Raw genomic sequence first — 20,154 nt, 5'->3', positions numbered from 1 at the left:
GATGCATTGGAAAATTGGTGGATGGAGAAAGAACTGCCACAGTTGAGTGAATCTGATAAACTTTACCTAGTTACAGCTATAACGGAGGGAGAGGTGAGGACCCAACTGAAACAAATGGCTAGAAACAAAGCGGCAGGCCGGATGGGCTGCCAACCGAAGTCTATAAGGATAATGCAGAGGAGGTAGTAGGCCCACTTGTTTTATTATTTAATAGTATTCTTATATGGGGGAAATGTATTGTGGATACATGGGCAGAGGCAACAATAACATTACTGGCAAAACCTAATAAGGATCCAAAAAGAATAGCTTCATACAGGCCTATTTCGCTCCTTAATTCAGATTCCAAAATATATTCCGGCATCCTTTCAACTAGACTCGCAAAAGTAATTAAATCAATCATACATTCAGATCAGAGAGGTTTTATACCTGGACGCCAATTAAATGAACTAACTTATCAGGTTATTGGGGCCATAGACTTTGCAACTAAGAACGGGCTTCCGCTGGCTATCGTTGCGATTGACGCTGCAAAAGCCTTTGATCAAGTAAATTGGAGGTTTCTGTGGAAAACTATGGAAACATTTGGATTCCCGGACACATTCATCAAGGGGATTGAGACTCTGTACAAACGACCTAGAGCTAAAGTTTTAGTTAACGGAAGCTTAACAGATTGGCTATATATTTCAAGAGGAACAAGACAGAGTTGTCCCCTGTCGCCTCTTCTCTTTGATATATACATAGAGCCTTTTGTTTGTTCTATAAGATCTGACCTTAATATCTTACCATTTGCGTTGGGAAATCTGGAGCTTAAAACAGCACTTTATGCTGATGACCTTTTACTTTATACATCAAACCCAGATGAGGCTATTCCACGCTTATTAGAACTGGCCAAAGATTTTGGTACAGTGTCAGGGTACGGAATAAACCAAGATAAAACCGACATCATGTGTTGGAATTGCCCGTCCCCTACATTAGAGGCAAAAAAAAAAATAAGATATTTGGGGATTAATATTACTCAAACCCTGGATGAGGTAGTGAAGACAAGTTGGAACATAGTATTAAAAGAAGTCAAGAAACTCTTGACTAGATGGAACGCTCTGCCTTTTAATATCTATGGCAGAGTGAATCTGGTTAAAATGATTATTTTACCAAAGTTAACTTTTTTATTTAATTCAATTCCTCTGGGTTTCGATAAAAAAGATATAGCTAATCTCCAAGGTCGGATAGGATCATTCATATGGGCTACTAAATCCCCTAGAATAGCATGGAGAAAATTGAGGAGGGGTTTGAGACTAGGAGGATTGGCTCTATCAGATTTGCTTTTTTACTGTTATGCTTTTCAATTTAAAAATTTTAGGCTCCTGGCAAATAAATTGGACTCGTCATCCCATGGTAAACTTTTTCAAGCCATGCTCACAGACTTGCCACAAGGCTTAGATTTTTTTTTGTTTAAATTTGGAGACCAGAAATTTTTTAAAAAGGTTCGTCTGAAGTTCCTGAAAACCGCGCTCGCTGTATGGCAGGCGATGCGAAGGATTTTTGATATTCCCTACTATCACTATTTGTCCCCCATTTGGGATTCTCCAGGTACCCCAGAATGCTTAATGGATCGTTTAGCTGTTCCATTGAAAGTTGCAGGTTTTTCGCATTGGGGTGACCTGTGTAATCATGGAGAACTATTAAGCTGGGAATCTCTTCTCAACCTTACAGGAGGTGCCATTTCAAGGTTTAAGTTTTATCAGCTGTCCTCATGGTGGGAAGAGCAATGCGAGGGAAATAGAAAAGAGATTGTAATGTTGGAGCATATTAACAGGGGAGGGGGCTGGAAGGATGAGATATCACACTGGTACACTACAATGTTATACGAGAAAGACAATTTGGGAGCAGAAACAATTAAACTCTGGGGAGATTTAATAACTGAGGACCCGGGGGAATTGTTAAAATTATGGACGGATTCTTTTGTTCTCTCACAGAATGTTATAAAGCCCTCTAATTTAAGGAGAAATCATCTTTATACAGCATATAGGGCTTATTGGACTCCATCAAAGCTCTCAAAGATATCTGCAGATGAGTATCTATGTCCCAGATGTAAGACAGTAGCAGCTGATTATAGGCATATGTTTGCGGCGTGTCCTATATTGGAAACTTACTGGGAGGAGGTTGCTAGTTTTTTAGAACAGGTAACATTATTACCCGTTGAATGCAATACCAGATTAATACTTTTCGGCCTCCCTCAAGACTATGATATCAGAGATAATATTACACAATTGATCATTTACGTTTTAGTCATTGCTAGAAGAGAAATATGTAGGGAGTGGAAGTCCGCCAGTCCTCCGAGATTTGCGGACTGCCTTAGAAACATCATGGTGGTGAGTGGTTTGGATCTGCTATGTGGCGGAGAGAAGGCAAGTATGGTATGGTCTCCATTGATAGCATGGTCTGGGAGCTAATTCGGAACCGAGCCCGATGATTATGCCAGAGGTTCTGTTGGTCCTATCCTCCCGCAGGGCAAGAATCACCGCAAACGGGAGTGGGATGGGAAATGACCTACCTCTGGGTGATTTCCGTTGGTTGCTAGCAGACTTCAGGGCGGGAACAATTAAGTCTGAAGTGGTGGCCCGGAGAAAGCCTTTCTAGAGTTACATTTCTGGTGGCAATATATGAGGACTCAAAAAAAAAAAATAGTTAATCATTGGCGTGATCATTATTTTGATTGTTTCTATTCTGCCCCACCATGTTATTTACTTTGGTGATCATGAGTCTAGGAGTTTCTTAATCTTCTCTAGCATTATTTTCTCGTTATGATGTAGTTTGTTGATTAGGTCATTGCCAAATTTTATACCCAGGTATTTGATGTATGCCGCTTGCCAGGATAAGCCCGACCACTCCAGACTGTCACTCGTGCAGTGAATATTTAGTGGTTTGCATTCAGATTTGTCTTTATTTAATTTATACCCAGAGAGCCCGGAGTATTCTGCTAAAGTGTGCATATGGCCTACAATTGAGGTCTTCGGCTGTTCTGTTACTATTAAAATATCATCAGCATAGGAGGCTACTTTTATGTCAATGCCGTTGATATTTATGCCCTTTATGTTCCTGTTTAGTTTGATGTCTTGGATGAGAGGTTGTCTGGTGCCCTGTTGTAACGTGAATGGTTTAGAGAGTGACCCATTGATAACTATACGGGCTGATGGTTTCCAGTACAGGGCCATCACCATCCATATGTATCCTTCTCCTAAGTTGAAGGTCTGCATACAGCGCTCCAGGAATTCCCAGGAGGCTTTGTCGAAGGCCTTCTCTGCGTCCAATGTAATGGCCACAGCTGGTTCCAATTTGGTAGATGCCTGCTCTGTGTTGTCATTGGACAGAAGCCCACCTGTGAGTTACTTATTAGCTTGGGGAGGGCGAAATTTAGTCTGACTGCCAGTATTTTAGCATATATCTTGCAGTCCATGTTAATAAGGGATATGGGTCTGTAGTTTTTGGTGATAAGTGGTCTTTACATTCCTTGGGGATGACTATACTGTTAGTCTCTGACATGGATTATGAATCCCCCCCATTAGCTGCAGTGTGGTAAAAGACCTGTTTCATAGTTGGTTTCAATTGGCTTAAGAAAGCCTTGTAGAAGGTGGCAGTGAACGCATCTGGCCCGGGGCTTTATTGTCTTTCAGAGATTTGACCATCATTTCAATTTTGTGATATTAATTTCTTGGCCTAGCCTGAGCATCTCCTCTGTGTTTAGCTGCGGTAGCCTGAGTCTATCAAGGTATCTAGGGCCAGATGTAGGTAAATATATTTTACCGACTCATAAATACCGAATTTTACGGATTCGGTATTTATGAATCGGTAAAATAGAAGTACTGATATGTAGGTAAATCCAGATGTGCATTTACTGAATCGGTAATATTCGGTATTTTCCGATTCGGTAAATACCGACCGGTAATGCCCATTCATTCCTATGGGCTTTGAAGCCCATAGGAATGAATGGGCATTACCGATTCGGTATTTACCGAATCGGTAAATACCGAATTTCACAAGGGTGCAGGGGGTGTCACTTTGACACCCTCTAGCACCCCCAAAACAGGTTCGGGTGCCATGTGGCAGGCATACATGCCCTAAGGGCAGGTCTGCCTGTCATATGGCACAGGTGTGCATGCACACATGTGCATGCACACCGGAATCGGTATTTTACCATCAAATTGAATTTGATGGTAAAATACCGATTCGGTAAGGCTTGTGGGACTCAGAAGAGTCCCACCTACATATCAAATTTACTTCGGTATTTTACAGAATCGGTAAATTTACTGATCGGTAAATGTACCGATTCTGTAAATATATGCCCCCTACATCTCAAATTCCATTTACCGGTCGGTAACGGCCGAATTCGGACGTTACCGACCGGTAAAAGCCTACCTACATCTGGCCCCTAGAGCATTCCTCTGTATTGAGGTTCTGGTGTTTCTTGTATGGTTCCTGGTAGAACTCTTGAAAGGTTGCAAGGATGTCTTTGTGTTTTGTGTGGGTCCTGCTATTTGAGTCAGTGATGGAAGAGACGGCGAATTGGCTACATTTGTGTTTTAGTTAGGAGGCAAGTAATTTTCCTCTTTTTTGGCTTTGCACAGATTGAGGGCTTTGTATTTATTGATCCACAGTCCCACTCTCTCACTCAGTATTTTGTTGTATTCGTACTTCATCTGTGTTTATTTAGTTAATAGTCTGTTATCCTTTACGACCTTAGCATGGGATAATTCAAGGCTTTCAATCTCCCGCTCGAGCTTCTCTAGTCCTGAGTTTGTGTTTTAGTTTATTTTTGATTTAATCTCAATTATTGTGCCTCTGACCCGTCGCATTCAGGGCATTCAATAGAGTAATGGGGCTAGTCCCTGGGGAGTCATTACATTTAAGATAATCCGATATAGCCTCCTCGACCCTTTTTTTGTCTGCGGGGTCTGACAGCACATTGCTGTTAAACCGCCATCTCTGGGGGACGGCTTCGTTATGACAACTGCTCAGCTTTAGACTGATACATGATTGGTCTGATACTAGTCTTGGGGCTATGTCTGAATGTTCGATTAGGTGTGTATGGGACCCAGGCATTAGTATGTAATCTATCCTGGTGTAAAATTTGTGAGGGTTAGAGAAGAATGTGTAGGCTCTTGTGTCCGGGTGCTGGAGCCGCCATGCATCTTTTAGGTTGTATTTGGAGCAGATATTTTGGAGGGCTGCATGTGATTTCGTGGGGTGAAAATGACAAGTGGATTCTCTATCTGTTATGTGGTCCAATGGGTATTAAAGTCCCCTGCCACAACCATGAGGTCATTTTGGGGGAAGCTATCTAGCGATTGAGCCACCTCCGCCCAGAATGCTGGGTCGTCCGTGTTGAGCCCGTATACATTAGCCACGTGGATTTGCTCCTCCCCCTTCTCAGGTGCGTCACCAGGAGCCTACCCCCACTATCGTGGGATTGTGATTCTATTGTTAGGTTAGATCTTTTTGATACCAGTGTCATCATCCCTCCCCTTTTTTTGTCGGCAGGTGAGCATGCCGTCTGTGAGATCCAAATACCTCTCACTAGTTTGGCATCTTCCAAGAATAGTTTGGTCTCTTGTAGTAAGATTATGTCCCCTTTAGTTTTAGCCAGGAAGTCTACGATCTTTCTGCGCTTAATGGGGTGGTTAAGGCCCTTCACGCTGAGAAACACAATGTCAAGGTCTGTTGCGAGATTTAGGGCTAGATGTAGGTAATGAAAATTTACCGATTCTGAAATACAGAATTTTACCGATTCAGTATTTTAGAATCAGTAAATGCAATGTAGATAAAAAATCGGTAAGTATTACCGAATCGGTACGATTCGGTATTTACCGAATCGGTATTTACCGATTCAGTATTTACCGATTCGGTCATTCCCATTCATTCCTATGGGCCTGGAGGCCCATAAGAATGAATGTGAATTACCGAACATAAATGCCCTAAGGGCATGTATGTCTGCCACATGGCACTGTTGAAAATGCACAGATTTGCATTTTCAAAGGTATTCGTTATTTACCACCAACTAATAGTTGGTGGTAAATAATGAATCCTTAAATGTAAAAAGCACTCACTTGAGTGCTATCTACATTAAGGATTCAGTAATTTACCGAATAGGTATGTTAAGAATTTGGTAATTTACCGATTCCTTAAATTACCGATTCGGTAAATTACTGAATCCTATTATTTGTCCACCTACTTCTGAAAAGCCTAATTTCGGTCGGTAACGGCCGAAATTCGGTAATTTTGGCGTTACTGACTGGAATTAGGCTTCCTACATATGGCCCAATGTGTGTTGTTGCCGGCCATCAACTAGGGTGTAGCGTGGTGAATGTATTCGTTCTTTCAGTCACATTAGTCTTGTTGAAGTGAGTCAGACCTATTTGTACCGGTTCCCTACACCCACGGTCCAGTGCATCCGTGCTCCCCCAGTGCTCTGCAAACAATGTACCTTGCATGTCTGGGTGTGCGTCTGTGTCAGAACTCTTAAGGATATTCGCTAGCAGGGCGTGCCAGGTTAAAGAGAGTAAAGAGGTGAAAAAGGACAGGAAAGCCGAGAAGATAGATAGCAAAGAACTGAGAAATGGATTCCCCACCCCCATTCCCCCCTCCCTCTCTCCCCCCCTACTATTCGATATGGTATATCGGACGTGCAGCGACAGGATCATCGTTCCGTCTCTCGGAGAATAACTATTGTGGGGATTATATATCTGTAGTCCCAAGAGAGATTATTAGAATTCGCTAGTCTCTGTTCCTTGAAGTCTCCCCCTCTGTATGCATTACAAAAAACCTGAGTATCGAACCCGTCAGCAGATAGCTGAAAATAGTCTGAAAATAGTCTGAATTAAAAAGGATACTAGGGATCTTCTTTAGGTTGTGAATCAAAAATTCTGTGTCGTTGTCTTGCTGTTGCTAGTTGCATGTTGGGGTTGCGGATGAGTAAAGGATTCTCCCATGAGGTAGACAAGTGTATCAACTCAAATTGAAGGTCAAACTTTAGATTTGTGATTTTGGGGATCAGATCCTCAAGAAAGGCCACACAAGAACCTGCTGGGTCCTCTGTCCACTCTGGGAGGCCCAGTATGCGAATGTTCCCCGCCGATACCGGTCTTCCAGTTCCGCTGTCTGTTTCTGGAGTGATGAGGTGATTTTTGTTAGTGCCTTCATCCCTCGCGTCGAGCTGTGGGATGCGTCCTCTACATCGCTGATTCTCTGTTCGGCTGCGGCGAACTTGTTATTGACAGTGTGTAGGTCCGCTCTGACTGTTGCGATCTCAAGTTGTATAGCGACCGTGGTGCTCTTTGTGGATTTAGCCAGGCAGTGGACCTCTGCTAGCTTCTTTAAAATCATATCCAGGGTGCTACTGATATCAGGCTTCTGTTTAATGTGGGAGTCTGATATTGCCGGATCTCCCTTGTTTTTCCTTAGCTGCTGCTATAGCCTTGACTCTCTTTCTGCCATGGCTGTGTTGTATGGGTCCCCCGGCTTTACAACAAATTTGTGTTGGGTCACTGAGATTTTTGTTGTTTTGTTGTGGGCATTGTGTTATGCCTTTCAGCTGTTGCTCCCTCCCTTGGTTTCCTGTTCACCATTTTAGACGACTGTTTACTGGCTTCCTTTGCTGCTTCTGGAGGTTTATGTGGCAGCGGGGCCAGTCAGCCTAAATAAACTCCTCTAAAACTCCTCATTCGATATTTGGGGGTTTGTGGACTCTGTTCACCTCAGTGACATGTGTTCACTTAACGTTAGTGAAAGACACACAATTGATGGACGGAATGCAGAACAAATCAAAACATTGATGCACCTCAGTAATCTGTGGTGATCCCTGGACTGATGGACTGATGGCCGTCGAGGAGGTTGCAAGGGGCTTGCACCGTTGAAGTGTGTCACCGTGCACTCACTGTGTTGTCAGAGTGGAGTGGTGAAGGCACTCAGTATCGTCTCGCTGGTGCGAGCGCTCTTGTTAAGCCGCTCTCTTTACTTTGCTCCCTGTGCTGCCCCCCCCCCCTTGTGTGTGGCAGGTCTGGTAACTATTATGCGATCTGGCTAATGGATCCCGTTCGCTTGTCACCCCTTACATTTGTGTAGGTGTTCCTCCTCTTGCTGCCACCAATGCCTCTCCTACAGTTCCCTTTTTGGCCCCCTTTATTGGTCCTTCCTTCTGTGTGGATTTGCGATCGCAGCGATCTCAGTCTGACGGCATTTTAATTTGGGCGGTATATACTGGATTTCCACCCCCTTCACTGAGAAGTCCCGCTGGTTCTGGCGTGCGTTTTGTCCTTTTTCTAAATGATGCGTACCAACCAGTTGGCGCCCTCACTCGCACTCCTGCACCTGGTGGGAAAACCTGCAGCGCACAGCCACCTTTTGCTGCCTGTGCCGCTGTGCCCACTGCCCGGTTAGGATTGTTGAATTTCTGTCATCTGTTAGGGACATTGTCAAAGCCCCTGCATCTTGCCTACGTAATATACTGGAGGGCGTCCCATCAAGATGTTAGGACACAGTATTAACCTTCACAAGTAAGCATAGAACCTTGTTAGTCCCAATAGTGGAGACGGACATGTCCTTGCTAGTGGTATGTCCGTAGTACACAGGGCTCGCTATTGGGTGGTTAAGCCACAGGAGCAGACAGAATTTGGATTTTTTTATTGGAATCTTTAATGTGTTCCCCTCTAAATTAGGCTAGGGGGTATTTCTTACTAATATCAACTCGTTTCAAAATGACAATTGTTCTGTATCCCATTGCAAACATGACATGCACATAAATGCACCTTTATTACATTTATGCACATTTTTAACATTCTTCTGCATAGTGAGGCAGGGCCGGACTGGGAGCCCAAAAAAGCCCTGGTAAATTTTATCAGACCCCATACGGTGCATAGCGAACAAGCCCAACCACTACAAGGAGGGTTTTGGGGGGGATTCTCCCCCCAAGAAAATGTGAGGAAAAATGGCACAAACGTTGCATTTTACAACACATATTTTATTATATATTCAATTTTATAAGATTTTAAAGCATAGTAAATTAAAGGATTACAGTGCCCAGGATATGACAATCTTTATTGGGGACCTTCAATAGCTCCCTCATTATAATCCCCCAACAGTGCCTTTCATCTCTCCATAGTCCTGCTCCCATATATTTCATTTGTTTTATAGTGCTTCTCCTACCAGATTCTGGTGTTGGAGCACTTTACATCAAACACACATAGAGACAATGAGTAATAAATGTGTAAGGCAGTGCATAAAAATGTTTACATAAGACAAAGGGCACTGTGATGTGTAGGCATTTTTTAAGAGTGTTGGTGCTGGAGAAGCACTAATGCAGGATTCATCATCAACATTAAATCTTTATTCATATTAAACTAACCCAAAAAGAGTCACACAGATAAAATAAAAAAAATCTTAATAGAACATTCACATTTAAAAGGAGATGACTACAATTCATACAAGGGGGTGTGGCTTGGCACCAGCCAAGATGGCGGTGAGGTGCGAGCGCTCCGCCCAGGCCTCGAAAAAAGACCGCAATATCTGCACTAAATCCGGTAGCTGGAGAGCCAGAACACCTAACGAGGATCCCTGAGCACTGCCCCGGGGCAGTGCTCAGGGATCCTGACAAATCAACCTGCATGCCCATCAGTGGGGCCAAATCCTGAGTGAGGAGTGGCCAGAGATGGAAGTGATGCCCAATAAAGCCATCCAAGAGAGACGGGAAAGGGCCTGCTCTCTCGATCGACCCAGTGAGCGGCGGTGATGGGGGCAAAGTCATGTAATTGCAGCACCAGGGCTTGGATCGCGAGGCCCGGGAACAGAGAAATCGAGGACCGCAGTGCTGGGCTTGGTATCGGACCTCATCCAAGACCCAGCGACTCTACCCCAGAGAGGCCATGATCGCCAGAGACTGGCTCCGGTGAGATCCCATGAGCCGGGGGTAGCCACGTTGATGACTGAGAGGCAGCAAGGGCATAATGGAAGGTGAGACGCACCAGGGCGGCCCCAGGGAACGAAGCCAGACTCAGGGCGGCCGCAGGGTGTAGTGTATCACATCAGCCCGAAGTGGTGCGGACAGTGAGCCCCTGATCACTATCCCATGAGGAGTAGGCCCAGGACTCTGGCCCGTTAACATGAAGGAGAGAACCGGGCCATAAATAAAGTGGTGGAGCACTTGCTCTGGCGGGGGTACATGTTGATGACACAAAGAGGCAGAGGCAATACCTCTGATAAAAATTGTGTGCAATTGGTGGCAACAGCGTGACAAATCAACCTGCATGCCCATCAGTGGGGCCAAATCCTGAGTGAGGAGTGGCAAGAGGCCCAGGAGTGACGAGAGACAGAAGGGCACGGGGACACAGACGAAGCTGAGCAGATGAGTGAGAGGAGATATTCACCCCCTGTGGCTCCCCAGAGAGCTGGACGGCAAGAGGCCTAGTCCCCCACTGAAGTACTGAGTGGTGTGCTGGGACTGACACTGAAGGGCCCTGTCACTCTCTGATGATAGAAATAAGCAAGAGTCAAAGCGCTGGCAAGGATTAAGATAACCCCACATCATATTCACCTGCTAGACAAGCCGAGAGATCAAAGGGGAGAATCCCTGAAAATTGAATACCAACCTGTGAGAAATCCTGTGGTGGCCCAATGGCGAGGTTGGGGCACGGTGAGATGTGCTGGACAGTCGCAGTGACCAACAGTGGGGACCCGGCCATGACAAAGCCAAAGGGCATCCCACCCTCAGTGCAATCCAACAAATTGGATAAATATGCAATCCCATGACACTTGACGTCCGAGGATGGGGCAACCTGCGGTAAGGAGACGTCGGCTGAACCGTCCCTTGGAGCAATTATGACGGACATCCAAGTTCTGGGCACGACCCTGGGGACAAAGATATATAAGGTAACGATTGAAATTAATCTGAAGAGAGCAGATATGCACAAAACCTCGAGCCCGTCGGAACATAGGGGAGCTTCAATCTACAATGCGCAAGAGTGTGTACAAAAATTGACGCACCAACACACGCAAATGGCCCTGAAGCTGGAAGATCAGGAAGGGAGGGCCCGTCTCAACAACATCAGAGTGGTAGTGGTCCCGGGATGGGTGGAGGGCCTGAGCATGGAACTCTTAATAGAGGACATTATCCTAAATCATCTCAAGCCTAAAAGACTATCAACCTTTTTCACGTTGGAAAAAGCGCACAGGGCACCGATCCCTATGCCGAGGCCTGCCCCCCGAACAATAATAGTCCAGATCCTGAACTACAGGGCCCGAGATGCCATTCTACAAGTGGCTAGGGTGAGTGGAGACCTCCCTTAAGAGAACTCGGTCATACGATTCTTCCCAGACGTTACCATGAGGGTGCAACAGGAGAGATGCACATTTGTTGGGGTAAAACGTTCTAAGAGGGAAAGGAATAAAATACATGATGCTCTTTCCACCGACCAATCCTACGACACTGAGCACAGGTACAGATCGAAGTCTTCCGGGCGGGGGATGAGGTCGGCTGCAATGGACAATCACGTATGTTACCGTCTCGATGAGACATGGACTTGATTAATACAGCTACACTTAATGTTTCGAGGCTAGAATAAGGGCCTTGGGGAAGGGTTCTGAGCGGCGGTGCCAGTCAGCCCTACCCTAGTTAAATGTTTTCTTGGGCGACAGGTGCTCTGCTATTTGGGATGTGGGTAGTTTTAGACCTACAAAGCAGGGTAACAGGGAGGGGGGAGTTACTTTTAGTATTATTACTTATTATGTCTTAAGTTGGATTGTTAATGCTTCAGGACAAGCGTTACGACAAATGTGGTTTGAGACCCGACACCTTATTCTTTGCACTGCTGTGCCAAGGTGGGTGGGAACTGTTCGGTGGAAGGGGGGAAGGGACTCTCAGGCTCCCCAGATGGCTGCATGACGCGCTAGAAAGTTGACGATTCTCCCTTGTCTGGGAGATAAGATAAACTGCACTATGGTGCTAAAATACTTGCAGTCCCAAGAGACACAACTTAAAGGCAATAATTATGTAGCATTGAATCATTACGGCTACACACTACGGGTCCATGCCAGCTTCACAATGGGCTCCAGGGGCACTGCCATACTCTTTAAAAATTTGGTGTCATTTGTAGTAAACCACATATGGTGTGACCGCATGGAACGATACGCTGCTCTGTTCGGGACATGGGAAGGAAAAGTTGCGAATATTTGCTCAGTGTATATACCCCCATGACTGCACAAGACTACACTCCCGGACCTTAGTAAGCTAATACTTGAATTGCCGCAGGGAACTTTGATTATGGGGGGAGACATGAACAATACCATGGTTCCGGACGTAGATAGGGATGCAATTCCTCCCAAGGCATGGGGACCCTGACCACTGACCACATTTGCGAGAGCAATAGGACTGGTGGACCTCTGGAGGTGCCACAACCCTAGGACAAGACAAATGACACACATCTTAGCAGCCCATGGAAGTGGCTAACAACTGGACTATATATCCACACACTACCTCAGTGGGACTCTTTCTGGGAGGGTGCCACAAGGCGCAAGGGATATCAGACCACTCATCTGTAGAGATACAGATGTACGGGCTGGTGCTTGACTTCTCTCTTCCGCCGAGACTGAATCCCTTCCTATTCTGGGACTAGGAGTTTTGAGATCGTTCTGGGGCACGCACTGAACAGTATTTCACTGAATACGTTGGATTAGTGCAAACTGACTGCACACTCTGGGAGGCATATACGGTGGTGGCCAGGGGCTTCGTACAGGCAACAAGTGGTTCTAAACACAAAGAAAAATGCGCACAGTGCAAAGATCTCGAGCGAGAGATATTGAATCTTGAGCGGGCACTGGGCGCTGACACAGGGGGAGGCACCGGATCCAAACGCACACTCAAACGTAAGCAAAACGCACTCAGGGACCTAGAAGAAAATGCTGTTTGGGCACACCCGATTGCCACACAGAGGAAGGTATAAGATTTGGGCAATAAGTCCAAAAAACTGATCGCCTGGCTGGAAAGGAGGGATAAGAGTCGTAACTGGGTCTCTGAAATTAGGGCGGCTGAGGGCGTACAGGAAGGAACAGGTGCGGAATTGACGGAAGTCTTCGCTGAGTACTAGGAGAATATTTACCAGTCGCAGACTAAGCAGGGGGAGGCAGATTGTTATGAATTGTTAAAAGACATGACTTTGCCAACACTGGGGAATGAAGAAAGAGAGGCGTTGGACTCAGACCTTAAAGTAGAGGAAGTAGAAAGTGCCATTTGGGATTTGCAATCCGGGAAAGCAGTGGGCCCGAATGGGCTCCCCACAGAGTTGTTCAAATGTGTGGCAGGGAATCTCGCCCCAGACATGCTCAATATGTTTCTTGGGGCAAGAGATGAGGGTCAACTCTCGGAGGATATGAGAATGGCGACCATAGTGGTCATCCTTAAAAAAGGTATACCCCATGATCTTTGTAGCTCATACAGGCCTATCTCACTTCTGAACTTCACAGCTAAAGCACCAGCCAAGGTCATCGCGAGTCGGTTGAGTCCAGTCATACAATCCCTAATCCATTCAGATCAATCTGGCTTTATGCTACACAGGAGCACTAAGCTTAACTTGCAACGTCTTTATGGAGTAATGCATATGACAAAAAAGCAACCAGATGTGCCTGCAGCCCTCCTCTCACTTGATGCGAGGATGGCATCTGATAGCATTGAGTCGACATATCTATTCGGTGTCGTAGATAAGGTAGGGCTTGGCCCATATCTGCAGAAGTGGATACGTCTATTATACACCGCTCCGATGGCGCAAGTCATTGTCAACTGGACTATTTCCAGAGCCTTTGCGCTACATATGGGCACACAGCAAGGGTGCCTGCTATCACCAATGCTATTTGCATTGGCGCTGGAACCACTTGCTGTCTAGATACAGGTGAGAGGCATTGGTGTAGAGTGGGCTGAGAAGAACGCTTATCCCTGTATGCGGATGATATCCTCCTCTATGCCCACAGGCCCGACAAAGGTTCCACAGGCTCATTCATATAATACAGTCCTTTGGTTCATACTTGGGATACTGCATAAACTGGGACAAATCCCTAGTGTTCTCTCTGGTCGGAGAGCCCCTTAACATCGGTGTGTTCGGAGCTCGTGCGAAAGGATAGCTTTAAATTCCTGGGCAAATATATCACAAAGTCAGAGGACGACTTCTTACAATTAAAAGTGCAGGCGCAACTAGACAGACTACGAGACAACGAGACTCACTGGATAAAATTACCTGTCTCCCTTATAGGCAGAGCTGTTCTTTTTTAAATTATGGCCCTACCCCGCTTACTATATGCAGTTCAGAACACCCCATACCGGATACAGGAGACATTCTTTCGAGCAGTCAAGTCCAAACAAGGTATGCTATTATGGGGAGGTTGCGGCCCTATGATTGCGCTTAAGAAGCTCCAGAAAGGAGTGTATGAAGGGGGCTGGATGTCCCAGATATCAGGAAATATTACTGGGCCTCTCAACTTATTAATATCAATGAGTGGGTCTTTTCACAGCTAGAGGGACCAGCATATAGGGTGGACCGATTGGCAATGAGCAATGAAAGCTATCTGGCTGAGCTATACCAAAAGGGAAGAGGCAATACACACCTCCCCACACACACCCAGACAGTTCTTGATATATGGCATAAGGAAACTAAAATGACGGTCTGGGAGGCAAAACTCACGGAAAAGACACCTCTGTATGAGGGAGACTATTTGAGGGGAATAAAACGAATCCAGAAATGGAGCCTTATAGGGATTAACTTACTGGGAGATGTTTGGAAGGGAGGGAAGATGATTGCATTTGATACTCTCGGGAGGACTTCCAAATGGGGGAGGGGAATACCTCAAATACCGGCAACTGCGGCACACACTTCACTGTCATCTGAAAGAAGGGGCTGTGATACCGGAATACTCACCTCTAGAGGACAGACTGCTCCTAGATCCCATGATAGATAAAGCAATATCCCTCACATACAGAAAACTTGTGAGCAACTCCCAGATTTCATGGGTCCCCTGAGGGAGGCCTGGGAATTCGGTGCTGGGCTACTAGAGGACGATATTTGGGCTGAGGCCTTACAGACCGAAATTTCTTTTGGAGCATGTTTTAGGCTTGTTCAGCTCCGTATTCTCCACAGATCGTATGCCTCAAGAATGGTGCAATTCCACATTGCAAATTGTGTGTCTGAACAGTGCGTGAGAGGATGTGGTGAGAAAGGGTCCTTCTTTCACATACTGTAGTTGCCCCAAGATTCAACTGTACTAGGAGGGTCTGGCCCGCATAATGGAGACAGTGGTGGGAGAGAGGGTCCAGATGGAGTTGAGATGGCAAATTCTGGTAGTAACGGGAGAGATCATATGGACACAGTGGGCCAAGACCTGGCTGGCCTTTGCAGGGGAAGTTGCCAAGAGGAATATTATCCGGGCATCAGGGGCAGTAGAGGCCCCAACACTGGAATCCTGGAAGAGTAATATGGATTTGTGCCATAAGGTGGAACAAGTGGTCTATCAAGGCTCATGCAAATGGGAAAAGATATGGGGGGCATGGGCAAAGTAGAGAGGCCAATGAGTAGGGCCACGAGGTGTGTCTTAACATTTTCCAAAGAGAGTATTGAGGTCAACACCACCCTGAACTGCAATGGTGCTAGCAGCAAGCAATTGTAATCAGTACATGATGTGCCATTTGGTATATGGGACATTTGTTTACCCACAAAATATGTCTATGTATGCTGTATATCTGAAGCAGGTTCTTATGTTTAATAAAAAAGAATTAAAAAACAAATTCATACAAAATGGACTCAGGACATAAACAGATTGAATATACAAAACACAGAACACCAGACGCCGAGCTAGGAATCAATTCAGTAGCCAACAAGTGTAAAAACATTATCAGAAGCATCGGATAGGGGATAATTAATTGACATATATTAGCGCTGTTAGGCATATAAAATCCTTGGCTACTCATTTTCATATCTTAAAAAGCCAGGTATAGGAGCTGTTTCCTTCTTTGGATGGCATATACAACACAAGGCCTGTTCCTATAGTGAGTGCACTTCTCCTAATCATAGCCAAACAATAAAGTAATTTAATTTAATTGGACAAGCGGCTGTAACGTCTAGCCATCTTGTATTTCTAGATCAGAGTCACCCTTTTTGAAACATTAATTAAAATGATGCGTTGTTTTCTCTGCGCCTCCCCCAAGAACTATCTGGAGTGTAATAGAAAAAGTGAGAAACGGAGTGGTGGAGCCTCACGGAAGTAACACCATGGAGGCTAGCAGGATGGTACTCGCCTGCTGCCTAGGGTCTCATCATCAGCATCCACCACTCAAACCAAGAAGTGATAGTGTATAAAGAAAGAATAAAGGTGCTGGGAAAACAGTGTCTGCCTATAGCCAAATATCCTTTATTCTATGCTGTGTGCCTGCCCCATCTGGGTGCTGAGACAACGCTCAACAAATCACAAGGTCCCGGCTGACAGCTGCAGCACGAGGGCGAAATTCTGTAAAACTGTGACAGAAGCACACCAACTCTCGAGGTATAGGTATGCCTTTGGAGCGCTGAGAAATAGCATATCTTTGAAATCTGGTGCAGGGTGGAGTGACAGACCCAGGTCCTGAAGAAGTTGCCGTAAGTTTCAAATAGGCAATGAAACATGTTGGCTTTTTAATGGGGCAGGCACCCAGCGTAGAATAAAGGATATTTGGCTAGTGTGCTCCTGCTCGGTTTTATAACTCACAGGATTAGTGTGCCATTTGACACGCTTTTCCGCACTTTGGGTCCAAACCTGCAGTACACCATGTTTGGGGTATAGGCAGGCACTGTTTTCCCAGCACCTTTATTCTTTCTTTATACACTATCACTTCTTGGTTTGAGTGGTGGATGCTGATGATGAGACCCTAGGCAGCAGGCGAGTACCATCCTGCTAGCCTCCATGGTGTTACTTCCGTGAGGCTCCACCACTCCGTTTCTCACTTTTTCTATTTCATGCGCCTTCCACTCCAGATAGTTCTTGGGGGAGGCGCAGAGAAAACAATGCATCATTTTAATTAATATTTCAAAAAGGGTGACCCTGATCTAGGAATACAAGATGGCTAGACGTTACAGTCGCTTGTCCAATTAAATTTAATTACTTTATTGTTTGGCTATGATCAGGAGAAGTGCACTCACTTTAGAAATAGGCCTTGTGTTGTATATGTTAAGGTGAGAGGGGGACGACCTGTTCCTGATCCCCTTAGCTCCTTGGTGTAGTCAGTCCTTCTTTGGATGGCACAAGAAACGTAGTCAGGGACTCTATGATATAAATTCACATTATCAAGGTTCCAGATAAAAATTCAAAGCGTCTTTATGATTAATGATTTTTTTTTTTAAATAGTGGCTGCAAAATTTGTTTCCTCAGATCCCTATAAAAATTACAAAAAAGTATAAAATACATTGTGGATTGGTTGGACTTGCCATCACATGGGCATTGGGGTAACTTTTGGAAACAAAAGCCCTTCTCTGGAAAAGCAACCAAAAAGTGCAGTGTGCCTATTCGGAGTCTTGTTAGACAGAATCTATGTTGGATGTTTGTTACTAGGGTGAGATAGCTCTGGGCACTTGGTTGTATGAGACCTGAGAGGTACATTGACACAGTCAGTTTAAAACACTCTCTATTTTCCTTATCACCTATCTTTTCCCAATCAGAATAGTTTTTAAATCTTTCTTACTAAATTGTAACAGTCCAACCGGATCCTAAATGTTCAATTTCCCATCCACCTCCTTTAGCAAGCTGTTTACATAGGCCAGCCATGGTATTCATGCTCTATGTTCCAAAGTAAGACAGTCTGTTATCATCTCTTTGAATAATTTAGAACAATCCTACTCCATATATTATGTCTAAGTGTGATTGGACTTGTCTGCAAGCTATCCTCTAAATAGGGGACCGCTAATTCCTTGTGAGCTATATAAGAGGGGGTTAAACAGGGCACTGCTGATAATCTGCATTGGAAAAGATTTTCCTGGGTCTGCAACAATTTGCAGGTTGTCAGGCCTAACAGAGGGGGCTCTGTAATTGACACTAGGAATACATTTCCTTCTGTATATTGTGAGCAGCTCTCTAATGGGCGTGTTCCCAATTTTAGAGACAAACCTAACAAGGGCTGGTGAGGATCTAATAAATGTCTGTTTTTCTGCTCTCACGTGTGTCCTCTTCGGCCGTTGCTAGAAACATTCAGACCCAGATGTGTAAAACTTTCTGTTGCAGCAAGTGCTACTCCTTTGAAATGATGGATTTTGTTTTTGGGCCTCCCTTCCCTGCACGTCATTTTAAAGGTTGTTTAAAAATTGATGTTCATGTCTTTGTCCTCCCTTTACGTGGTGAAACCATCGATCAAGAGCTGGAGGCTATTAGCGGTTCTATAGATTAACATGGCATCATCTGCGTATAGGAGTACTGGTGTTAAGCGTTGACTGACTTTTGGGATGTCTAAATCGATCTTCTGCAAGAACTCCTCTACCCCCTTAATTTATAATGAAAATAAAGGGGGGGCACGCCTTGATAGATTCCTCAGGAGATTTTAAAACATGGTGTGACTGCTCCCCTTGATTCATAGCGTGCCCTTGATATTAGATGTGCATATAGTTGGGACAAAAATGTCACAATCTCAGTGGGGGCACCCATCTTAGCCAGTGACTGCCACAGCTTGGTGTAATTAACCAGATAAAACACACTGCTCAAATCAGCAAAACATAGGTGGATGTGACCTTCTTTCGACAGGTAGTATTTGCTGATGAGCAGATGGAGATTGATACATTATTCCATAATGCCCACATCCCTTCAGGATTCAAGAAGTAACGCAGTGGTTAGGGTTACATTTACTAATAAGAATGCATTTCTACCTAAGCAAACTCTTTTTAGCAACATAAGTATAGTGTAAGACTGGAAAAAACATAACTCTCTAACCTGAACTATGCAGTTTGCATGCAGCTCTTTGATGGCAGTTCATAGCTCACTGTGCTAGATTACTATTGTGATTGATTAACTGCACAGTAACAAACGGATCTCTGTGACAAAAGCAGTTAGCCACAGAGCTAGGAGTTTTCGAATATCTTCCTCTTCTATTTCAATAAAACATTCCAAAATGCAGAGTCAAACATGTACTTCCAACACTAGCAGCAGTCTGTCAGTTAATCTCCTAGTAAATCAACTGTAGGGTAACTACAGAGTTCAAATGAACAACTAGAGCCCTTTAGGATGACCCCCACCTGCCCCTTGGGGTCAAGTGTGTGCTCACCCTGCCCCTTAATTTATTTTTTTAATTATTTTTCAGCGCGTAGGGACAATGCCCCAGAGGCCTGTAATGGTTGCCACAACAAATTGTTCAGGTTGTGGCCAGCCAATCATGATTCACTAGTCCTTCCAGTCCACTTCCAGTCAAAGCATAAATGGACACCAATAATACAGATATACCTATTTTTAACCCCTTCTTAACCACCCTAGGGAACTCTTTAAACTCAAATTTCTTAAATCCTGGCAAACAGTTTCACACCATATTATGAAAAGCATGCTTTCTGAGTAACGTTCTAACTTTTTGCTAGACTTTGTGTACCTCCGTCCAGCGTGTTTTTTCTGTGTTGCTTTCAAAAATTTCTTATGTGAATTACCTTGGTGAAATCAATGTTTTGAGTTTCCCCTTCTTCTTTGTGAAGATTCATCAAGCGGCACCAAGTTATTAGCAAAACAAAAAATAATCTTCCTTTGGAAACCCTAACCTAACTATAATTACTCGTTGATAACCACCAATGGGTAATTAATACATAATACATGGTATTCTGTAATCCCTATACAAATGCACATCTCTAAAATCTTTAGAATCGGCGACTTGCAAAGCACTCAATCGCCGATTATAAAGAAAAGACGTCAGAAATCGACTTTTACAAGTTATTACAGTCATGTTCTGACGTGTCATGGAGCATAAAAGAAGCAGCTGTTTAAAGCAAAGGAAATAGAATGCTGCTTTTTCTTTCTCCTGCTCTATTTTAAAAGATTACAATGACAGGCTGAGAGAATATTTTAATTTTTTGCACTTCTTAGATTGAGAAAAGTTAGAATCTTTCTGCCTGTTTCTGCACATTCCGAGCTACTGCAGCT

At 44.6% G+C, this 20,154-nt stretch overlaps 1 protein-coding gene across 1 annotated transcript in view; it reads left to right on the top strand.

The window, feature by feature from the left end:
* Window positions 1-20,154, top strand: part of MINDY4B (MINDY family member 4B) — a 426,393-nt gene that overhangs the window by 337,430 nt on the left and 68,809 nt on the right. The window lies entirely within an intron of this gene.

The sequence above is a fragment of the Lissotriton helveticus genome, chromosome 11, assembly GCF_964261635.1.
Source record: "Lissotriton helveticus chromosome 11, aLisHel1.1, whole genome shotgun sequence".
Classification (NCBI taxonomy): Eukaryota; Metazoa; Chordata; class Amphibia; order Caudata; family Salamandridae; genus Lissotriton; species Lissotriton helveticus.
This window is presented reverse-complemented; position numbering and strand designations above follow the sequence as displayed.